We start from the raw sequence: 7143 nt of genomic DNA, 5'->3' as shown, positions 1-7143 counted from the left end.
GTTTTCATATTACCACAGTGTTAGAAGACATCCTGGTGGCAGGTACTTGTAGTGAGATAATACCATAAACTTTTTTTTTTTTTTTTTGGCTGTGTTGGGTCTTCGTTTCTGTGCGTGGACTTTCTCTAGTTGTGGCGGCGAGCGGGGGCCACTCTTCATTGCGGTGCGCGGGCCTCTCACTATCGCGGCCTCTCTTGTTACGGAGCACAGGCTCCAGACGCGCAGGCTCAGTAGTTGTGGCTCACGGGCCCAGTTGCTCCGCGGCATGTGGGATCTTCCCAGACCAGGGCTCGAACCCGTGTCCCCTGCATTGGCAGGCAGATTCTCAACCACTGCGCCACCAGGGAAGCCCCATAAACTTTTAATTTCTGTGTTTTTCTTCCCTTACATCCTGACCTTTTCACTCATCACTCAGAAGCAATCATATTGCCCAGAGGAGAATTAAGATTGTTAGAGCAGAATTTCAAAGAGAAAGAAACTATTTGTAATATTATTTTTGACTCCCAAACTAAGATTTTAGATTTAAAGGAGAAACAGAGAGGGAAACAGAGAGGAATAGAGCAGAGTGTTTACAACCTTTTCAAGAGGAGAGAGTCAACCAAATGCCAGCTCTAGCCCCTGGCAGCAGCAGGAAGCCAAGCCAACACTGGGGACCATCCCTTGTCATTCCTGTGAGCTCATCATCTTGCCCCTGGGAGAGAAGCTACAACTTCCTCTCACTGTGGTCTGCACCTTGACCATGGGTCATTCAACAAAAGACCCATCCTCCTCCCTGCCCTGAGACTTTGATGAGCTCCCATCTGAATTGCCCCAGATGAGGACCCACTTCTCCTATATCTGTTAAGATTCAATAAGGCTATATATAATAGAAAAGCTGAAGAAACAGTAGCTTAAGGAAGATAGAAGTTTATTTCTCTATCGCATAATAGAAGTCTAGAGGTAAGCAGTCCAGGGCTGATACAGCTGCCTGTGGTCATAAAAACCTCAGGCTTCTTCTGCTGCACTATCCTAGCTCCAGCTACCATCTTTAAGGTCACCTCTTATTCCTAGATGGTGGCTGGAGTTGCAACTATCACATTGGATTTCTGATGGAGAAAGGGTGAAAAATCCACCCCTCCCAACTGAGTCAACAACTTTTAATCATCCTTTCTGGAAGTCCCACACATTTCTTATTAAATCTCACTGGCTAAGACTTTCCCCTGTGACTGCACATAGTTGCAAGAAAGTCTGAGATGTGATGAATTATCCCTTCCCCCCACAAAAAATAAGAGTTATCTTACAAAGAAAGAGAAGAGAATGGATACTGGATATTAACTCACAGTCTCTATCATATGCCTTTCCCCTCAAAAACAAACAAAAAAACAGGGTCTTTGAAAGGGAATTTGTTAGAATCGAATGTAGAGGTACATACCTGTGTAAGAGGCTGGATAGTGGGGAAATTCATCCTTGTTTCATCATAAATAACCAAGTAAATAAGTTTCCATTAAATAATTAAACAGCAATTAGTAAAGTCAAAGATTTCAAGTGTATTACATATTTATGTATTTTACATATGTGTGTGTATATATATATATACACATATGTGTATATGTGTAGATTAGCACATTCTGTGGCATCTATCAGTGTCAAGGAATAACACCTACCTTTCTCATTTCCAAATGTAAATGAAATGTACTTCTTTTGGAAAGCTTTAAATTATTTTCCCGAGTGATTTTTTTCTTTTTGTAGGAGTCTTATTTTTGATGTAAGAAAAAAACCTTAATTAGCATAAATCTTGGATGGAATTGCAGCACTAAATAGACAACTCAAATTGCTATAGTCTTATTTAATGGAAGAATAAATTCCTGTGAGTGGCATAAAAAATGTGCTAATCTATACAGTATAAATGTATATATATACATATATACACATATGTAAAATATATATATATATACACACACTTTTATAAAATATATACACACTCTGTGGAAGAAGAAAAGCATGTGGTGTGGAAAGACACTGAAACACATTTGTAGGGAAGCCTGTAAGTGGCCCAGACACCTCTTCCAAGACTGTGGATGGTGTTGTACAGGGACATCTTGATTTGTGTCTAAGCAAAAAGAGCTGCTTTGCCAATGGCCTTGGGAGAGATCAATGTCCTGGCGTCCAGAACTAATTTATCAGCTCCAACTAGAAGTTGGAGTGAAGAACCTGCAACATTTTTTAGGCAATTATAAAAGCCGTAAGCAGCAGTGACTAAGAATCATGGATATCACTGTATCCAGGGAATTAATAATTAATACTTATAGAGTGTTTACTAGTTGCCTGGCCCTGTTATGACCACTTGACTATTTAATAGGCACAGCAACTCTGTGGGAAGGTACTATTATCACCTCTCTTTTATCAGTTAGGAATCTGAGAAACAGAAAAGTTTAGTAACTTGCCCATGGTATGTTGCACAGTTAACCTTGGCAGGGCCAAGCATCAAACCAGGTGGGTGCTCTGTGGGCTGTGCTCTGAACCACTGCCTTCTCATCTTCCTAACACAATCATCAGGATGATGCTGATGGTGGAAAAACTGAAATGCCTGAAACTTTTAAAGAAATTCATAAGCATTATTTTAAAATGATGTCAGAGAGAACAACCAAATATTGCTTTTCTGAGTGGTAGGCCATTTCTATTCCAGTTTCAGAAATTTCCAGTTGCTTCAATGAGATATATGCACCCACATGTTTACAGCAGTACTGTTCACAATAGCCAAGATATGGACACAACCCAAATGCCCATCAACAAATGAATGGATAAAAAAGATGTGGTATATATACACAATGGAATATTACTCAGCAGTGAGAAAGGAAGAAATTCTGCCACTTACAACAACATGGATTGACCTTGAGGATGTTATGCTAATCGAGATAAGTCAGACAGAGAGAGACAAGTACTGTATGAGCTTACTTATATGTGGAATCTAAAAAAATCAAACCTGTTAAAAAAAACCGAAACCAGAGAGTAAAATGGTGGTTACCAGGGAAGGGGGGTGGGGGGATAAAACTGATGGTATTTAAGCGTACAAACCAGCAATGAGTACTAAAATAGGCATAGAAATTTAATGTACTGTTTATTGAACATAGACAATAATATTGTACTATAAGTATGTAATGTGATGAATATCATTACGATAGTAATTATATTACAATATATAAATGTATCAAAGTAACACAGTGTACACACCTGAAATTTACACAATGTTACATGTCAAATTTACCTAATAAATAAATAAAAAATGGGAGGGTCACAATTTAAAATCAGGTAGAAAGCACACCCATTCCCACATCATAAGACAGAGGAATTCAGTAAACTTCATTTTTTACCAAATTGAACTACAAGGTATGACTCTTAAGTATCAATATTTCTATTTTGACACATTAATATAATTACTAACCAAGTGTCAATATACTTTTTCAAAACAGATTTGTATTATAAATATCATAGAATTTACAAAGGAACCCTGCATGCCCTACTTCATCAAACTCTGTGGAATGCTCCAAGGTGTTTTTCAAGGATGTGAATGCAAGTGTGTGCAAGGAATTTTTTTCTGTAGCTTCTAAAATGAAAGAGATCAGTTCACATATGGCAACAAATTGCACACAGCAGAAGTCTAAACGTATTAAAGAAAAATTTGCTCAGCATTTAACATTTCTACACATGGGCCTGAAAAAAAATAAAAGTAAGAGCAAAGTTGAGAGAAGAAATCTTGGCCTTCCATTAGATGGTAAGCATGTATCCAACTTAGGAAGAGTTATTATGGATCCAGTGGTTTTTGTGAGAAAATAGAGACTTAAAAATTCTTGGTCACTATTATAGCCCCAGTGCCATCAACCTTGACTGTAATAGAATAAGTTGTCAAAGAATGCTTGTTGATAAATGTACTAGAAAGCCTGTTTCACTGTGAAAAATTCTTAGATGGACAATAACAAGAATACTATTGATTCAACAAAGCAATGATATCCTTAGTGGAATCTGTGTAGACATGCATTGGTGCCTTCCAAGACATTCCTTTGCTAAAACAGCTTCCAAGCCATTGGAAAGGAAAGTTCAGTAGAGAATTCTGGAGCTAAGATTTGTCTTTTGTTGTCCACACTCCTCATCCATTCACTTTCATCTCTAATTTATCTCCCTCCACCTTTAAATCCAGACCTTCAGGAGGAAACAGTTTTCATATTGCATCATGTTATGGATTTCTTAAAATGCATTTTCTGCCAAAATTTATGAAAATTTTAAAAGGCTTCAAGCAGGTTTGCTCCTGGTAAGTAAATGGTAATAGCCAAATTTGAATCTTAACATTTTCCGAAATAGTTTCAGGAGACCCCAGCTAATTCCATAATGTTGGATATTGGTGTCTGGTAGTAACTCCTAAAGCATGTGACAAAAAGAAAGCTCCAGAAGCCTTTTCTATTCATCCACTCCTAGACAGCCCATAACCCCAGGGTGCTTAGGTGAGGCCCAATTGGGTGGGGCATGATAAGAACACAGAAATATCATTCAAACCACAACCTGCTCCAAACACAAAATGAAGGCAATTGTATTTTAAGAAACATAGATGATGAGTCCACCATGACCCTGACACCAAAACCAGACAAAGATTTCACAAAGAAAGAAAACTAAAGGCCAATATCACTGATGAACATAGATGCAAAAATCCTCAACAAAATACTAACAAACAGAATACAACAGCACATTAAAAGGATCATACACCATGATCAAGTGGGGTTTATCCCAGGAATGCAGGATTCTTCAATATAAGCAAATCAATCAATGTGATACACCATACTAACAAATTGAAGAATAAAAACCATATGATCATCTCAACAGATGCAGAAAATCTTTTGACAAAATTCAACACCCATTTATGACAAAAACCCTCCAGAAAGTAGGCATAGAGGGAACTTACCTCAACATAATAAAGGCCATATATGACAAACCCACAGCCAACATTGTCCTCAATGGTGAAAAACTGAAACCATTTCCACTAAGATCAGTAACAAGAAAAGGTTGCCCAATTTCACCACTATTAGTCAACATTGTTTTGGAAGTTTTAGCCACAGCAATCAGAGATGAAAAAGAAATAAAAGGAATCCAAATCGGAAAAGAAGTAAAGCTGTCACTGTTCGCAGATAACATGATAGAGAATCCTAAAGATGCTACCAGAAAACTACTAGAGCTAATCAATGAATTTGGTAAAGTAGCAGGATACAAAATTAATTCACAGAAATCTCTTGCATTCCTATACACTAATGATGAAAAATATGAAAGTGAAATTAAGGAAACACTCCCATTTACCAGTGGAACAAAAAGAATAAAATACCTAGGAATAAACCTACCTAAGGAGACAAAAGACCTGTATGCAGAAAACTATAAGACACTGATGAAAGAAATTAAAGATGATACCAACAGATGGAGAGATATACCATGTTCTTGGATTGGAAGAATCAACAGTGTGAAAATGACTATACTACCCAAAGCAATCTACAGATTCAATGCAATCCCTATCAAACTACCACTGGCATTTTTCACAGAACTAGAACAAAAAATTTCACAATTTGTATGGAAACACAAAAGACCCCAAATAGCCAAAGCAATCTTGAGAAAGAAAAACGGAGCTGGAGGAATCAGGCTCCTGCACTTCAGACTATACTACAAAGCTACAGTAATCAAGACAGAAGGGTACTGGCACAAAAACAGAAGTATAGATCAATGGAACAGGATAGAAAGCCCAGAGGTAAATGCACGCACATATGGTCACCTTATTTTTGGTAAAGGAGGCAAGAATGTACAGTGGAGAAAAGACAGCCTCTTCAATAAGTGGTGCTGGGAAAACTGGACAGCTACGTATAAAAGAATGCAATTAGAACACTCCCTAACACCATACAAAAAATAAACTCAAAATGGATTAAAGACCTAAATGTAAGGCCAGACACTATAAAACCCTTAGAGGAAAACATAGGCAGAACACTCTATGACATAAATCACAGCAAGATCCTTTTTGACCCACCTCCTATAGAAATGGAAATAAAAACAAAAATAAACAAATGGGACCTAATGAAACTTAAAGGCTTTTGCACAGCAAAGGAAACCATAAACAAGACCAAAAGACAACCCTCAGAATGGGAGGAAATATTTGCAAACTAAGCAACTGACAAAGGATTAATCTCCAAAACTTACAAGCAGCTCATGCAGCTCAATATCAAAAAAACAAACAACCCAATCCAAAAATGGGCAGAAGACCTAAAGAGACATTTCTCCAAAGAAGATATACCGATTGCCAACAAACACATGAAAGGATGCTCAACATCACTAATCTTTAGAGAAATGCAAATCAAAACTACAATGAGGTATCCCCTCACACCAGTCAGAATGGCCACCATCAAAAAATCTACAAACAATAAATGCTGGAGAGGGTGTGGAGAAAAGGGAACACTCTTGCACTGTTGGTGGGAATATAAATTGATACAGCCACTATGGAGAACAGTATGGAGGTTCCTTAAAAAACTAAAAATAGAACTACCATACGACCCAGCAATCCCACTACTGGGCATATACCCTGAGAAAACCATAATTCAAAAAGAGTCATGTATGACAACAATGTTCATTGCAGCTCTATTTACAATAGCCAGGACATGGAAGCAACCTAAGTGTCCATCGACAGATGAATGGATAAAGAAGATGTGGCACATATATACAATGGAATATTGCTCAGCCATAAAAAGAAATGAAATTGAGTTATTTGTAGTGAGGTGGATGGAACTAGAGTCTGTCATACAGAGTGAAGTAAGTCAGAAAGAGAAAATCAAATACCGTATGCTAACACATATATATGGAATCTAAAAAAAAAAAAAAAGGTCATGAAGAACCTAGGGGCAGGACGGGAATAAAGACGCAGACCTACTACAGAATGGACTTGAGGACACGGGGAGGGGGAAGGGTAAGCTGGGACAAAGTGAGAGAGTGGCATGGACATATATACACTACCAAATGTAAAACTGATAGCTAGTGGGAAGCAGCCACATAGCACAGGGAGATCAGCTCGGTGTTTTGTGACCACCTAGAGGGGTGGGATAGGGAGGGTGGGAGGGAGGGAGATGCAAGAAGGAAGAGTTATGGGGA

Source organism: Eubalaena glacialis, chromosome 5, assembly GCF_028564815.1.
Source record: "Eubalaena glacialis isolate mEubGla1 chromosome 5, mEubGla1.1.hap2.+ XY, whole genome shotgun sequence".
NCBI lineage: Eukaryota > Metazoa > Chordata > Mammalia > Artiodactyla > Balaenidae > Eubalaena > Eubalaena glacialis.
The sequence above is the reverse complement of the archived record's forward strand: the minus strand, read 5'-3'. Positions refer to the sequence as shown.